This window comes from Stegodyphus dumicola, chromosome 6, assembly GCF_044657685.1.
Source record: "Stegodyphus dumicola isolate Sdum_Otavi_A_Nest chromosome 6, ASM4465768v1".
NCBI classification, from domain to species: domain Eukaryota; kingdom Metazoa; phylum Arthropoda; class Arachnida; order Araneae; family Eresidae; genus Stegodyphus; species Stegodyphus dumicola.
The window spans coordinates 136,162,913-136,181,468 of NC_140773.1; positions in this window are offsets into that span (position 1 = coordinate 136,162,913).

An 18,556-nucleotide genomic window follows, 5' to 3' on the forward strand; every position below is an offset into this window, starting at 1 on the left:
ATATTTTAATTTCGAGCCGGCTGATAAAGCTCTGCGTGCCGGCTGTTAAGGCTGACTTGCACGCGTGCGATAGATTCGCCATCACTGCCGTAGGATATCTACAGTACTTCTTGGGAGTTATGGTTTAATGTAAGTCAGTGAAACTAAAAAGGCTTACAAAGCTCTCACAACAAAGCATGAAACGTTCGGATTAAAGAAGCTCATAAATCCATCGTCCATCATTGTTAGTCAAAAATTAACAAGCTGAGTTAATATAGCTTGTTAATATAGAAAGCTTGTTAATAGTTCACCAGCAAGAGAATAATTTGCAAGTAATAATTATCAGTTACAAAGACGAAGTCAATCTATATACATGATAATGTTCAGGAAATGATTAGATAAAATAGGGATTTAATGATGGTTCTAATTGCAAGCGAGGACGAGTAATTAGTTAAAAAATCTTTAGTGTATTGACAAAAAGGCTACAGAAATTACTTAAATTCTTTTATTTAACAGAGAAATTTTTATGCAAACTTAGACCCTATTCTTATAGCATTGGACTGTCAGAATTTATTATTCAATAAGAAAACTTACTGAAAATGATAATATTCTTATATATTCATCACTTTTTCAATATCCACACTGGTTTATACGTTCAAATGCCATATTTCAAAATCAAAGTTATTTATGAAATTAAACCTTACGAAATCTGATTTGTGTGTGCAAATTTTTAAATCTAAATCTCTTACATTAAATTATTTCTGTCTTTTAAATTACATCCCATTATTCATTTCAATTTAATTGATTAATGTGTTTGTACTAATATTTCAAAGTTCTTTGAAGAACTTTTTGTGTCCTGAAAATGCCAAGTATTTCCATAAAAAAAAAAAAAAAATAAGCAGGCATACAGAATAATTCCTTTAATAGTTCATATAATCGCTTTTAATTTATTTCATGTCTAAATTTTCTACACAGAATTCCGCTATCTAATTTTTAGTATCTTTTATCGGACGAAATTTTTCAAAGAGGAATGAATTAAAAGCTTGATTGAGCAAAACACATCTTTAAAGCTAAATGTATTCTAAGAAGTATAAAAAATGTCAACACGATTTTGCCCTCCCCTGCAAATCAGTCATTTAAACTATTCAAACCGTTCAGAAAAAGGATAAACATTGCGAACATAAAAATCTGCCGTTTTTTATATATACTTTAATAAAAGGAAATGTGTTCCTTCTTTTTATAAGAAAAGGAACCCATTTTCCTTTCTAAACTTTTGAAAGTAGCCAACGCTTAAAAAATGATAAGCTACGCCAAGGTAGAAACCCGGCTTTGACAACTCAATGCGCATGCGTGGTTAATGTTGGTGCGAATAGCTTAAGCGGGTAATCGCACCGGTGATGCGAATAGCATCGACCTACAAATATCCATGCCTTCTCCAGGATTCGAACCGGGCCCGAGGCGATGGTACTAACGTGAGGAGAGTGGAATCACATGTATTTTAAAGAAAGGTAAACTTCTTTAAAAGACGTTCAGTTCTATGACTGATAAACTGAAAGAAAGAAATAACTATTGAATTCTTATGATCTTTCAAAACGAAAAAATGTTTAATTACTTACAGTATTACTAAATTAAGAGGTATATTATGATGGTGGCCATTTTGGGCATTAGGTAAAAATGGGGCTCCAAAAGGGTAAAACAACTAAACTTTAATAGATTGTCATTCTGGTATCAAAACTTTATAAAAGACGTCTTCTAATGAAGCCCTAAAACATCTTTCTCTGGCCCTGGTGTTTCCGTACTGAAATGGCGTCTCTCCTGGTCATGCCTCTCTGTGTGGAGCAAAATCTGAACACTCCCCCAAAAGACGTCACTGAGCATATTGCAATAACAATGCGATGCTATAGAATTGCTTGATAGAGTTTACTAACTATGGAAATCGTATACAGCTACAACATCAGTCACAAATTTGTGGGTACTTTTGATACAATATTTTTGTGTTGTTAACTGGAGAATTTTTATATATAGTAGTAGAGCTTGAATGCAGAGCATTCAGTCACTGAAGAGTATATGATAGATACGTTTGCAAAAATATGTAGATCGGAAATATAGTAAAAAGCAATAATCAAATAAATAATTGTGGGATCATCCAGCCTTATCTTGAAGGTATCTTCTTGCCTGTCAGTAACTTTTGTATAAATTAGGTGTTCAGCAATATTTGAGGTTGAATATACCTTTCAATATCCCTCTTTCGTGTGTAATATTTGGGTTACAATAAATTTTAAATTTCTATAAACATTCGGCAAGGAAAGTAGGCCCAGTCTTTAAATGAAAGGTTACAAGAGAGTATCCGGGTTCGAATTTTGGAAGTGCATTCCTCCAAGTTTTTCTGTTCGTCAGATTTAAAAAATTGTCAACCCCAGATTTTCCTAAACCACATATGTCAAACAATATTTATCCTAAAATCCTTGGAGGTACATCCTTCAAATATGCCCAAATTCGCTTCAAATAAGTAAATATGCCCAAATAATAAACAAATCTCTAGATTATGATCTCGCGAAGAGATTATGATCAAGAAAGTCATCTTTCAGAAGTAAACTTTTTTGAGACGCCTGGCCTTTTGAGAGCAAATCATTGGATACTTTTTTCGAGAAAAAAACATAATTTTCAAACATAGATGATAGAAGAAATCATTGAACTGTCCTTTCAGTTTCTATTTCATACTAAATTAAGCCTTTGCAGATGTGAACGAAAGAATGTAAGGAAAGTGATTTTATATATGAGAAAATACCTCTAAGTTTTTGGAAACTCGGGTAATAAAGAGTTGCCATAAATGGCTCTTCTGGTGGCAATACGTTCTACATGTATTGGCAGATCGTTATACAATACAGATGGGGATTATAGTGAAAGGATATAAATTTTACATATTTTGCGTATAAATATTTTATTACACAGGGTGACACACACACACATTAAAAAAAACGAGAACTTTTTAACAATCCAATAAAACCACGAATGGCTTAAGAAAAACATTTTATTCATAGGAATTGAAACCTTAAAACTTAATTAAAACTTGCCATTTAAGGAACATTAACGGAGTTTATCATTTTTTAAAAATTACATCCTTTAGATGACGTTATCCTGTATGAATGCATTCTTGAAATCTGCTGTTGAGATTTCTCATTGACCTTATAACGTTGCGCGCCTCTAACTAGCACGCAACCAAGAGGTGACTGTGAAAGCTTGTATAAACCACAGAGTCTTATAAAGGGTTTAAGTCCCTTTTTATTCAACGTACTAAATTACAATTGCGTCCTCTTGACGCTTACAAACTGTGCCAACTAGGCAGTCAAAATAAAAATAATAACCTGAAAAGAAAATAAAGACAAGATTCTAACTACGAGGCTCTCTAAAATAACTAACTCACCGCGTTTTACAATACCGCTGCTAATTCAGCAGACTTGAAGCTCACTGGAACAATTGCAACTACTTCCCGCCAAGCACATAGGCCGTAACGCGGGGTTCTTCAATTCTCGATTTCTACCTCCGCGCTCGCGAAGTAAGAATAACGCTCACCGAACTCGTTTCCTTCTATTTAAATCATACTACTTCCGCTGATAATTTAAATGCTTGCGCGTTCTACTCATATTTACATATTCTGGCATTGGCAGTTCCAGGGGAAAGTAAGGATTGACAGGAAAGATAGTTTAAACTTAAAATAAATGTTAGTTAAAATAAATATAAACCCTACATTTGCCGCTGCCAGAATTTGGAAAACTTGGAAGCAGGTCCTACAAACGACCTGTTGTAAGTTTATCTAATTCTGAACTAACTGGCGAAAGCCTCGTTTACACAAAAAAAATCTTATGTAACAATTAAAATTCTGTTAGTCGTTACAAAGCTTTCTTCTTACAGCAACTTTTCCTGGACTTCATCAATCAATCTTGGTCTTTCCTTCCAGCATCTGGAAGGAATAAGTATCAGTATCTTTCTACATACATTATAATTTACACTTTCTTGACACAATAAATTTTTGTTTTTAACGTTTCGTTTTTCTTAGTTATTGCTTACTTCACATTCATTCAATTTTTCAAGCATTAATTTAACTTTACCCTGGCTCTCCACCATGTGTGGTGTCAACCGGGAATATTCGTGTTTTAGTCTTACAACACTTCCCCTAACCACCATGATTTGTTAGAATTCAACAACCAAATAGACACACCTTACTCGACATTCTACAACTCAATGAGCTACTTTAATATTTTTAAAAATTCAAATGTAGGTGGAGAACCCTACAAAACACATTCATTCTAACTTCCCCCTCATTCATCTTTAAACATGCAGGCTTTCGCTCTAAAGCATGACTTTACAGTTTAATACTTGAATTTTGACTTCATTGCTTTTAAGCATTCACTTTTAGCATCTACAATTTTATGCTTCTAGACTAAATTCTACTTTTACATAACATGCATGTATTTACATACATTTACAAAAGTTTAATACATATGCTTTTTACAATTTACCATAAAATGAATAAGAGAAAATAAATTTTTACTTTACTCATTCTTCGCCAAGCTGGCGGCACTGGAACTAAAATTCTTATTAGTACAAGAATACGAAGTTATTTTTATCTCCGGCCAAATTTTGGCTTTAACATAACAGAATTAGTCTTTCGACCAACAGAAAATGCTTGTTTTTAGCTTTTACACTTAAAGAAAATAATACTTTTGCCTTAGCTAAATAAAGTAAAACAAAACTAAGTCTCAACCGAGACATATTGACTTTCGTCAAAACATAGAACTTCGTACTTATGCATAACATTTCGGAACAAAAGAGAAAAAAAAAATTATAGAAGGTTTTAACTTATCTTTGAGTTTTCGATGCTTGAAACTCCGTCATCCGTTTTTGACAAAATTGATCCCAAGTTAGAGGTGTCATGGATGTCAATCTTCTCCTTATTGATCTCCGATTGTCGTCCCCGTTGTTCTTTCTTTTGCGTCCTCTACATGCTGGCCTCTTGACGGAGTAATCGTCTGGTTGTTGGCCTTTGCGTTTCTGCCTGGGACGGCTGGTCTTGACGTCCTCCGGTCTGGAGTCCTTCTTGAATTTCTTCTGTTCGTCGTATTTTTGTGCCTCCTGTTGGCGTTTCAGTTTCCGGAACGGCGGCCTTGCTGGCACCTGACTCTGTGGCCGTGTGCGCGTTCTCCTCGATGTGTAATTTCTCCTGCCATCTTTTATAGGTGGTGTTTTCGTCTTTACCACGGTTTCTTTACCCGGTTCATCTGTATTTTTGTTTTTCTTAAACGCCGGAGTTTGAAAATCCTTTTTTCTTTTTGATACCGACGTCCGGGTTGTAGAAGTGCTAGGTCTCTCTTCAGTTCTCCGTTTCTTGGGTGGTGGAATAGTTGTTGCAGTCTCTGGCCCTTCTATTTCGTTTAGACTTGAGTCCTGCAAGAAACTTTTAAGGATTTCAAAATCATTTGGATTATAGTATTTTTTCACCTGGTCGGGACTTGCTTTACAGATTTCCCCTCTCTCGTTTTTAAGATATAAGACTACTCCTTTGATTTCCTGAATTACATAGGGGCCTTCAAACTTTGGAGCTAGCTTTGCCATAAAATTGTCTGGGGCACTTGATAAAGAAAATTTCCGTTTCAATACTTTATCCCCAACTTTAAAATCTGCTTCACGGCGTTTTCTATCATAATAAATTTTCTGCCTATTTCTTGCCGTACCCGAAGTTTTAAGCGCCTGATCAATTAGCTTTTGCACGTCCTTTTGTCTAAATTCCTGCTCTCTTTGTTGCACAAAGAATAATTTATCTAAAGGCGTAATTAACTTTCTGCCTAAAAATAATTCTGCTGGAGTTTTTCCCGTAGTATCATGATGTGCCGTTCTTAAAGCATAAGCTAATTCATTTATGTAGCCATCCCAGCGCTTGTGATGTGTGCTAACGTAACTGCGAATTATTTTTACAATGTTTTTATTAACTCTTTCTGCTATGTTAGCCTGTGGTCTATACGGAACCATTTTGATATGGCGTATATCAAGTCCATTGCATATGTTTTCAAATATTTGACTAATGAATTGTTTTCCGTTATCGCTAATGACTTTTATCGGTGCACCGTATTTTAAAATGTATCTGTGTAAAAATGCATCTGCGACTGTTTTGGCTGACGCGCGTTTAAGTGGAACAATTTCTATCCATTTTGAAAAATGATCTACTATTACTAAAAGAAAACGATTTTTATTTAACTCGCTCTGGGGGAAGGGACCAAGGAGATCTATGCCTAAAATTTCATTCGGAAATGTAGCGCGAATGCTATTTAAGTACCCGGCCGGGCTGTAATTAATATCATTTATTAACTGACATTGATTGCAGGACCTGACATACGCCGTTACTATTTTGTATAATTGCGGGAAATATACCGCCTCGCGTACCCTTTTTAAAGTCTTTCTGACCCCGAGGTGGACCGCTGTTTTTTTTTCGTGCAACTCCTTCAAAATGCTTAATCGAAGCGAGGCTGGGATGACTGGCTTATACTCAAGATTTTCGTTCGTTGTTTTCGTATAGAATAATAAATTATCTATTATTCCATAGTTTTTTGCTCTATTTCTTATCGCATCGATATCTGTGTGCTCAAAGCTTTCGGGGACTTTCAAATAAGCATAGATATTTCCAAATTCAGGATAAGCTTTCAGTTCAGTAATAACCGTATCTCTAGAATCTAAAATTTTTGAAGTCAACACAGCGCATTTAAGTTCATTACCTTCATCGTCCAGTTTTATACGAGAAAGTGCGTCAGCTACATTGTTTTCCTTACCCGGTTTATATTTTATTGTGATATTATATTCTTGGAGTTTTAAAGCCCATCTTATTAACCTGGGCGTTAGGTTTTTTCCCGAGTAAAGTCTACCAACAGCCGCATGATCCGAAAAGACTGTTACTGGCGATTTGCCGAAATAAACTCGAAATTTGTGTACAGCCATTAATACGGCTAATGTTTCTCTTTCTGTAGCTATATAATTCCTTTGTGTTTGATTCAATGTTTTACTAAAAAATGCCAGCGGATGGTTATTTTGCATAAGAACCGCACCCACCGCATAGTCTGATGCATCTGCCGCAATTTCCAGGTTTTCATCCCCCTCAGGGAATTTTAAAACAGGGGCATTAATAAGCGCTTCTTTTAATCTTTCAAAAGCTGTGTTCGTTTCCGCTGTCCACGTAAATTTACTCTTTTTTCTTTTGATTACTAAGAGTGGTTCAACAATATTAGCGAAATCTTTTATGAAAGATCGATAGTAAGAACATAGTCCAAGGAAAGACGAAAGTTTCTTGGCGGTGTTGGGCGGTGGGAAATTCTTAATAGCTTTTATTTTTGAATCTTGCGTTTCTATCCCCTTTTGCGAAATTTTATAACCGAGATATTTAAGTTCTTTAGTTGCGAACTTGCATTTTGAGGCGTTAATTGTAAGACCGGCCTCTTTTAATAATTTAAAAACTTGTTCGAGGTCATTAATGTGTTGTTCCAACGTATTACTCGTTATAATTATATCATCTAGATAAATTAAGGTTGATTTTCCTAGGACAGGCTTTAGAACAATGTCCATAGCTCTCTGGAATGTTGATGGGGCCCCACACAACCCAAAAGGCATGCGTAAAAATGCATAAGTGCCCGATTTTGTTATAAACGCGGTTTTATGTATATCTTCGGGTCTCATAGCTATTTGATAGTAGCCAGACGTTAAGTCCAAAGTAGACATATGTCTCGTCGAAATGATCTGTCTAATGATCTCGTCTATAACCGGCAAAGGGTAAACTGGGAATTTAGATATGCTATTTAGTTTTCTATAATCGATAGCAAACCTCCAAGCCCTTTTATCCGAAGGAGGAAACTCGTTCTTTTTCCTACATAGTACGACTGAACTCGCGTATTCACTATTTATGGGCGTTATTATTTTATTCTTTAACATCTCCTGAATATGTTCTTCGATGATTAAGTCTTTTTGTTTATCATAGCGATACGGTTTAGTCCTACAAGGTTTTTCGGCATTTAATTGAATCTTGTGAGTCACGATCTGACAGTTTCCCGGTTTTTCTGAAAACAAATGAGAAAAATTACTCACCACTTGCTGTATTGCTTTACTTTCCTGGTCATTCAAATGGCTAAGGTCCAATTCAGGTGTCTCCACCGGTTCCACCACCCTCTGGTCCATCTCCAGCACCACGGAACTATCCTGAAAATCCAATTTGGCCCTCGCGGCCCTTAAAAAGTCCATACCTACAATAAGAGAGTGTTGGAGGTCCTTCACCACAAAAATTAATACCTTGAGATTTTCCTCTTTTATCTGTAAGTTTAATGATACTTTCCCGATGCAGTGACATGTTTTTCCTTGCGCCGCTATAATTTCCGTATTTCTGGTTTTAAAGAGTCGTATCCTATAAAAATTCTTTTTGAAGAACTTTTCACTCATGAAATTTCCTTCTGCTCCTGTATCGATGAGGGCTTCTACTGGTACATCGCCAACCAGGACTTGTATAATTGGTAGCTGTGAGTTTTTTACGATGACTGTATTTAGATGTCTATTTGAGGGTTTTTCTAAAACTTCCGGGGTCTGGACCCTCCCTTTCACAGGCCCCTCTAGACGTTTAAAGCTTTCCTTTCAATCTGTGTCTTCTGGGTACGCGGATGCTTATTTTCAAATTTTCTTTTTGGGCCTTGACCTTCGAGTTTCGATGCGTTAGCTTGATAGTTCTTTCCCCCATATGAGCGATTTCCATTTCTTGTTTCCTCCTTCCTTCTGGTACTTTGAGAATATGTTTCCCCTCTCGCTCTTTCCGCGATTCTGCGATTTTGAAACTTCACCGCCAATTCGTAAAGTTCCTGCAATGTGGTTGGGTTTCTAATTTCAAAGTAGTCTTGGACAGCGGGTAACAATCTTGGTAATATTATTTCAATAATCTCCGCATCGGGTTTCTTGCCATACAGCATATCCGTTAGCTTGATTTTTCGTAAAATAAAGTCCGTCAATTGTGCTGTATCCCGTTGATAGAAACTATATAGCTCGGCTTTCAGCCGTGCGCGATCTTTCACTATGGGGAAGGCCTTTACTAACGATTTTTTGAAATTTTCAAATGTATACGTCGGGCTTCCAAATTCACCTAGTAGAAATTTTCCTATATTTTTCCACCATAGCGCGGCCTGTCCTCTTAGTGCTGATGTGGCAATAGCAACTTTTTGTCTTTCAGGCACAGGATAGAGCTGAAAGTGGTTTTCTATACCTTCTAAAAATACGGACACCGAATTTTTTCCGTCGAAATAGACGTTTGGCTTGATTGATGCTCTCAAAGTCTGGACCAGGTATCCAAATCCTTCTAACTGCGTTGTCATTTCTTGGTGTTGTCCAGCGGCTTCCATCCAGTTTTCGGCCATTTCAGTTCGATAGGTGTTCGGGCGCCAATATAACGTTGCGCGCCTCTAACTAGCACGCAACCAAGAGGTGACTGTGAAAGCTTGTATAAACCACAGAGTCTTATAAAGGGTTTAAGTCCCTTTTTATTCAACGTACTAAATTACAATTGCGTCCTCTTGACGCTTACAAACTGTGCCAACTAGGCAGTCAAAATAAAAATAATAACCTGAAAAGAAAATAAAGACAAGATTCTAACTACGAGGCTCTCTAAAATAACTAACTCACCGCGTTTTACAATACCGCTGCTAATTCAGCAGACTTGAAGCTCACTGGAACAATTGCAACTACTTCCCGCCAAGCACATAGGCCGTAACGCGGGGTTCTTCAATTCTCGATTTCTACCTCCGCGCTCGCGAAGTAAGAATAACGCTCACCGAACTCGTTTCCTTCTATTTAAATCATACTACTTCCGCTGATAATTTGAATGCTTGCGCGTTCTACTCAAATTTACATATTCTGGCATTGGCAGTTCCAGGGGAAAGTAAGGATTGACAGGAAAGATAGTTTAAACTTAAAATAAATGTTAGTTAAAGTAAATATGAACCCTACAACCTCTGCAACAACTGAGCTGGGATTTCATCCTGAAATTTCTGTTTTAGCTCATCCAGAGTTCTGGTCGAGTCGTATACATTTCACTCTTGCCCCACAAGAAAAAGTCACAAACGGACAAATTTGGCGATCTAGCTGTGCAGAGTGTGATGTGTCTCCATCCTGTTGAAACCAGGTTTCTTGAACATGTGGAAAATTGTTCAATTCAGGTGTAACGAAAGATTGTAACATCTCTACGTAACGATCCGCATTGTGATTACTGTGACCCCCTGTTCATTTAAAAAAAAAAAAAAAATTGGGGGGTCCGATGATCCCATGTAACGAAACGGCACATCATGCTGTTTCGTTACATCTTACTAGAGTGTAAAGGCGCTCAGGAACCTCATTACAATTCGTGTGATTTGTGAATAATTAGGATTTGTGTCTGTTGCTTGCTCCACTGATTCATGATTAATAAAATGGCGCAGTGTTAACTTGCTCAAGGTCACTTTCCCGCAATACTGTCACGGCTGCCACTACGCATTTTAAAAATTCCCGTTATTCTGTGTCGCCTTTTTCTTGCCAACATTTAAAATTTATATTTTGCAAGTTGCAACTTATGCTGCACAAATGAAAGAATCTTAAGAATGCTATTACTTAAAACATAGCAAAATATTTTAGTAAGGATTGCTAATTGCAGCGTCAATTATTATGTAATTTTGAGTTTGGCAAAGGTACATCAGTTTAACCAAATGCAAGTGTTCGCATACAATTGTAAGAAAATTTAAGGACGAAATCAATTAAAAAAAAAAATCTTAAGTGTCTTCAGAACAGAAATGATTAATTTAACGAAATGCAAGTGTTCTTAGATCAAGATCTCAGTTGAAAGGGCAAAACTTATTGGCTAATCATAATCACAGTCATTGTTCTGAGGATTATTCAATTAGCGTCTGAATTAGAAAACTATTTCTTATACTAGGGGAAAGAGACAAACTCCCTTTAAGTGACTGAATTGCGATTGAATATTGTGGAAATATATTTAACATTCTGTCAAAGTTAAATTTTAAGTAACAAGCAGATTAATTGTAACAATAGTAACAATAAAAATAATTGACTGGATACCAATAGAATTGTTTTAGCACTGAATCTGGTCTCGCCTAAACTGAAAGTGCAACGCAAGTATAGGAATTGTGATGAAATTGGGAATACCAGTGTTTGCTTTAAAGAAATAAAATCCCTGAGAAAGAAAACGAGGAAAAGCCAAAAAAGTATAAAATTTCTGCTGATAACTAAACAATTCAAAATACCTATCGCAAGAAAAAAAGAACTTATTCTAAGGCTAACTGAGTTGAAATTGTGATGTTTTAATCAAATTTCAGGAGTGATAAGCAGAAGATTATCAGGTATAAAGGTAGGACATCTTCCAAAAAGGTCATATCTGAATCTATGGTATCTCTAGGAAAAACTACAATTAACAAAAGATGAATGGGCAAAAGTATAGATAATAAACACAGCAAAAAATACTCTTACAAATAATTTTCTTCCACTATTGAGGTATTACTGAAGGTCACAAAACAACTTTCAGCTTTCCTCTGAAAGGCCTCAAGTTAAATTCTATCTGCAACGTGCAACCATTTTATTTTCTGTCAATAGCTGATTTTAAAATTTGTTTTACCTTTTCCTGCTTTATTTTTAGTTAGCTTTCTTTCCTTATAACTTCAACAAACATTGACATTCCTTATCATTGTCTCACCCAGGGAGGGCTGAGACAACATGCAGCCCTGGGCATAGCGTTTTTCAAAGGCTCCAATTCCCACGTTCCTTGTTTGGGAACAAGAATGGCAACACTGTGCGGGGGGATGGAAGAAAAACATTTTTAATCTCCAAAACGAGACTGTGTATCTGAAAGTCTAAAGATATGCTCATTTTAAAATTATTTTTCGATATTGACGTCGAATTGAATTTTATGGTGTAAGTGTGAAGAACATAATATATAATAAATAAATGTAACACACAAAATGTTAAAAAAAAAAAAAAAAAAACGCTTCTTTGAGCGTAATATAAAATCTGAAGGTTTTCAGATTTAATTTTTTTTTTTTTTTTTTTTTTTTTCCTGTTCCTTTTTGCCATGAGGTTCGCTCATTTCATTTATGTAATCTGTGAGTAGCAAACAATTTTACTACAAAATTTAGAGATTTACGAATAAGATTCTGAAAGCTTAGCCTGCGTACCGCTGCCCTGCCGATTGATGAAAACAGACTGTTAGCGAAGCTAATGCTGATCTTGCTGGGAATACTTTATAAAAGAGTTATTGCAGTTTTGGTCACTGCTGTAGGTTACGCAGAGTGTTGAGAGAATTTTCTGAAGGCTTTATTTCGTCAAATATTGAAACTAGACACATAACTTCGATTATAAACTTCTGGCAGGTCCTAATTTCTAAAACCAGTAGGGCTGGAGCCCTATGGAAGTGTGTCAGAAAGGAAAGGAAAAAAATAATAAAATAACTAAGAATTATAATAATTAAGTAATTAGGTTAGGTTAGGTTATTTAATTACAGCAAAGCCTCGAGGGCTATCTGCCTAAAAGGAGGGATGCCTTCGTGGAGGACTTTCTAAGGGAAACTGGCTCGTATATACGTTACACATGAGGAAAACCACGAAAACACCCATGCATTCTAACCTCGGACCGAGCTACAAGTGTTCAACGACATTACCGCTCGGCCGCTGGTGGGTCCAATTAAGTAATTAAATTTAACTTAAAGGAAATGTAAAGAGATAAATAAAAATTTAATAAATTATTAATTAAATTATAAATATTTAAATAAAAAAAATGATCAGACCTCGTCTTATTGAGGGCTCCAGCTGCAATTACAATTCTACTCTAAAGCTAAGAAGCATCTGAAAATATTCCTCCGTCTGAATTTAAGCCTGATAATGCACTATTATAATTCTATTCAAGCAGAAATTTTCCCTGAATGTGATCCGCGTTAAGTCAGAATAAACGAAAGACTTCTCCGTACAAGAGACAGCAGTGGTCACTGAATTTGGTTACATCGTTCAAAAAGTCTGCAGGAGTTCGGGACTGGGAAGTCACTAAGCGCTTGCATGACTGGAGTGCATCATTTCATCATTTCATGAAATAGCAATGTCGCAAAATAATTTTAAAAGGAGCATATCTTTAGAATTTCCGATACACAGTTCCGCGCGCTGGAGATAAAAAGGTCTCCCTCCCCCCCCCGTAGTGTGTTGCCATTGCTCGCTTTTAAATCGTTGAGTTTGTTGCTCAAAAGTTCGTTAAAATTTTACAAAACATGAAATCAATAATAAAACAAATTCCAAATTTCAAATTCACTCTTTCAGATCTCTATATTCATAGAAGGATTACGTCATTCAAAATTCGATGGCTCTATGTACCGTTGTTTTATCACAATGCGAGAAATATACATGCATTTATGCAGATTTTTCATTTTTAATTTCTTCAAATATAATGGAGGACTCTTTTGGTGGCAACAGTTTGAAAAGTGAAGCGGACATTTATAGTGATTCAAAGTAAAATCGCAAAACGAAAACAATAGTCCTTCAGGGACAAAGCTCCTTTGGACTAAAAAAATAAATAAAAAAGGAAATAGTTCTATATGTTCCGTTCTAATAGGGCGATTGACGAAATTTAACCTGCGTTTTTTTTGTCTCGAAAGCGCGACTATACATGTATATTAGATTTATATATAGCATTGCTCTGACATAGGTATTTTGACACGAAATCGTATTTTTTTCTGAAACAGCATGCCGATTTTTTTCCCTTGCGACTCAAATTATGCCTAAATATTAAATTCTGTAAAACTGGGTAAGAAGCTTACGGAGAAATTTTAAAATTTATCTTGGCACACTTTTTTCGGTTTTCGCGAAGAATAATTCACTTGACGAAATTCTTAATTTACAGCAAACTATTTTCATTTCCCTTTTTTTATTTATGCACGAGCTAAAAGAAAGGTGCATCTTTCACACTTTGAAATAATTTCAATAAAGTGCGTAAAGCACATTTGGCGTTATTATCGCTTATAACAAATTTTTCAAATTTCAAAACGCGCCAATATATAAATTCACGTATATTTTTGGAAATTTTGAATAAAAAACCCTAACGTTTTGCAGGTATGCCAAGAAATACATCTACTTTAAGATGATGGCGAAAATTGTATGGCTTATAATATAAATTTGTTTCTAAAAATTTATAACAATTACTAAAAAATATAAATTTAAAAAACAAATCAGGTAATAGCTTCGAATTTTATATGGACCGAACTTAAATTTCGAACTGTAAAAGAAGAAGTCAAGAAAGTTTATTAAAAAAAGAGATATTAATAAATGCAATTAATCTTAAGCTAAATTTAATCTTAACCATATGCAATTAACATTGAGGAGCTAAAATTTTGAAAGCTAATTTTTTTAAAACTACTCATGCAAACTTCCCAAAACTTGGCACTTTGGCGTAATTTGACTCGTAGAATCGAAAGATGGAAAAAATCGGTATGTCATTTAAAAAAATGTCCGATTTTGCGTCAGAATACCTGTGTTTGAACAAAGCTATAAATAAATATAACATATACCCTAAGTCGCACTTTCGAGACATGAAAAATTATGACTACTTAATTTTTGCCAATCGGCCCAGTAGAATGGGAAATATAGAACTGTCTCCTTTTTTTTTTTTTTTTTTTTTTTTTTTTTTTTTTTTTTGTGTGTGTGTGTGTGTGTGTGTGTGTGTATGTGTGTGTGTGCAAAGTGTACTTTAAGAGCACAGCGGTTTCTGGCGGACATGAAACTCATAGTTATTTTTAACTCTCCTATTTATCAAATTTAATGACAATGACAAATTAAATTTAATGGACATGAAATTCATAGTTATTTCTCAATTCTCACCGTTGACCAAATTTCACACTCCACATCCTTTTTTTACTTCCTTGTACGAAGTGTAAAAAGGAAGTATTGTAATCGCGAAAAGTTTCAGGCAGCATATTTCAACGAAAATATCTATTTTGACCGCTTTCGAATACAATTTAACGATGTCTTTGCGTGATATCTGTACGTAAGGACAGAATAAAAGACTCTTTTCCTTCAAAAAAATTATAAAACTCCTTTAAAATTAATTCTGAAGAGAATTTTTCGAACGTATGTACGTACGTACGTATCTCGCATAACTCAAAAACGAGTAGCCTCAGAACGTTGAAATTTTGTATATAGGACTGCTATAACATGTAGATATGCACCTCGTATTTTGGTTGCAATCGGCTGCACCAAACGTATATAAATATATTTATATATATATCCACTCTGTTACCCGGCTCAGTGATCTCAGTTTCTTTACCCTTATATGTTTGTAAATTGTACATTTTTTGCTTTAAAAATGATTGTATTATGTTGTTTTTATCTTTCGTTTAAGGTTTTTATGCCTTTAGTAAATCTGTATGCAATATTTTTAGAATTATACACAATTTTAAAGTTGTCTAAGTGCCGCTTAGCCTTTTTTTTTTATGGCGGCCATTGATGTTTACATTTGAAACAGGAGACTAGTGGATTTGTTGCCAATCTAGAGAAAATTAGCTTCGCAACAACAAAGATAACGCATTCATTTATTATTGCGAATTAAATCATGTTTAATATTTTCTGGAATATTTTCGAGGAAATAAGTGTTTAAGATTTACTTTGTAATTTTTAATATATATATTTTGAGTTTTTATGTATTTTTGCCTTCTCGCGAAGTGAGAACTGAATTAATTAAATGAGAAATACTCAATCGTCTGTGAAAAACTGTTCTTTTTTGTTTTGTTTGCTTAATTTCTTTTATACATCATTCTAGCTTTATTATAGTATTTGAATAGAACATGTGGCAACGATTAGATAATTCTATTCTTTAAATGATATAACTTTTGTGCATTATGAGTTATAATATGAATGAAATATATAAGTTAACTGTTATATAATTATTATATTATATAACAGTTAACTTAGTTTCCGTTATATAATTATTATATAAGTTAACTGTTGTATAATTATTAATACTGTTAAGTGAATCTAGCGCCAGAGTGTCGCTATGGTAAAGTGAATTTTAAAGAATGCATTTATTCTATTGTGGTTTATGCGCTGTCGGCGAAGTAGATTTAATTCAATCCAATAAGTTTAAATGAAATGCAAGAAAAAATGAGTATAATTTAATATTCCGTACAAGGAAGTCATGTGGTGTACACATCAGATTTTTTTATTATTATTATTATTATTATTATTTCTTAGGTTAAATGGTCGATGCTTTGAATCTGTAAAAGACTTGCAGGCTGGATTGCTAAATATATAAGAAACAATTCGATGTAAAGATTTCCAGGATCAGGTAATTTTGAAAGTATGAATTTTTTCTACCATACTTATTCAGCTGTGAGAAATATTTTTAACACATCTCATTCTCATTTATCTTTCTGCGGAGGTCGTATTAAAAACTTAAGTTTCGTATGTTTTTAAGGAAAAAACAACTATTGCATGCCAATATTGTCTTAACATTATAGCAGAGCCGTAGCTACGACTCCCAGTTCCCGGGGACAGCTGAAGATTTTGCTTCTTCTCCTGCTTGCTGAGAATGGAAAATAGTATTTCATTCTGAAACTTCGCAATATCAATATGGCGCCCCGCAAATACTGCGGGAATAGGGAGCTCCCTATTTTTTGACTTCTCTGATTTTCTTGCGTTTTAGTCTATGTGTCATATATTTGATCAGACAGCCTGGCTCAGTAAAAGTAGGCGGCCAGTGTAACTCTGATTCAAAATCCGGTTACAACCACGTGCAGTGCTGATAAGGACCACGTGTTTTTGAGAGCTCCTTTGCTAATGCTTCATTTTTCTTCTTTTTTCCCCTTCCTAGGAATTTCGTTCTCCTGATGAGGAGGGACCTTTAGTTGCCCTCGAAATCGATTGAGTGTTTTAATATAATTACGCTAAATACAAGGTTGTTATTGCGATTTTGACAGACCACTTATGTTGTGAACTAAGCTCACATTGGTTTTTCTCTAATGTTTCTATATCAGTGCTAAGACGCTCAAATTTCAAACTCCATAATTCTTTGTTTTTTAAATCCTGCAATTGGATTTCAAAGTTGCCAATGTCATAATTAATATTAGAAAACTTTAATTCTGTTACAGTAGTATTAAGAGGGTTTTTTTTTTTTTTTTTAACAAAGGCTAATGACGCTTTGTTGTTTCTGAATCTCTGAAACCTGCTGAGAAAAACTTCTCTCATATTTAAAACTGTTATTTTGAAATAGCAAATGCCAGTATCAGAATTATTTTTTTGGCGATGTTTCTACAGATTTGGAAGTGAATGGAAGTTTCTGTTTCAAAATCTTGAACAAAAAGAGATAATTTGTTTTCAAATGAAATAACTTCTAACATCCAAAAATTTTCTAGGCTAGGCAAGGTTGACTCAGCCTTTCGATCCCTTGAGTGGGTCGATAAAATGAGCACCAAGTTCTCTTGGGAACTACACGCCGGGGATCCTGCGACAAGCCGACCTCTAGTCCAGGGCATATGCTCATGCACCCCGGGGTCAACGGTCAGAAAAGCAGATACTGCGGCACTGCAGGCCATGGCCTACTAGGCTGCTGCGCCACTGAGTTTAGTACATTACCTTATACGTAGCTGATCGGTAAGGTCAGAAAAATGATAAAATAAAGTATGTAAATAAAAAGGTAGTAGTTCAGTAGGTAATGGAGTAAGCAATTCTGGAGAACACCTATTTTATAAAACTATGTTTTAGAGAGGAAAAAAAAAAAAAAAAAAAAAAAAAAAAAGATTTTTCGTCAGTAGATAGGACGAAGTGGAGATAATTTATTCCAAAACAATTCATTTACTGAAAATTATGTTGTTGTGTACTTGCGTATCGGTCCATTGATATATTTATCGATCACATACTCCTTTTTATTTTTTTATGATATTTTTAAGTGGTTTTTTTTAAATTTATTTTTTATTTATTATTTTTTTTTAAAGGTGTAAGTGGGTTACAATTTTTCACAGTCGGTTTTCAACCCCAAATGGTTGGCACCCGGTGCAGGCCGCTCCGCCGCCTTCCACCTAGCTAAGCTTCTGTTAATACCTTATTACATTTTTACTGAAGACAGTCTAATATGAATTTAAAAGTCAGATAAATATTCAATTCTAATTTGAAAGGGGTTTTTCTAAAAGCTCAAGATCTGATGTTCAAAACTAGAGACCCCTACAAAACCTGTTTTGCAGAACCTCGCCCCCTGTAGTGAGTTTCAATGTAATTGTTATTTCTGATACAAATTACATTTCATATAAAATATTTCGTAAATAATTATATACATCATCAAAATTTTTCATTGCAATTTATTTAAATAAGAAGTGCATTTTACCTCTTTACTTCCTTGTACGAAGTAAAGGAAGCATTGTAATAGCGGAAAATTTCGGGTATCATATTTCAACGGAAATATGCATTTTGACTGCTCTCGAATCCGTTTGAAGCTGTTTTTTCGTGACATCTGTACGTACGGAAAGAATAAAAGACTTTTCTATAACGGATTCAAA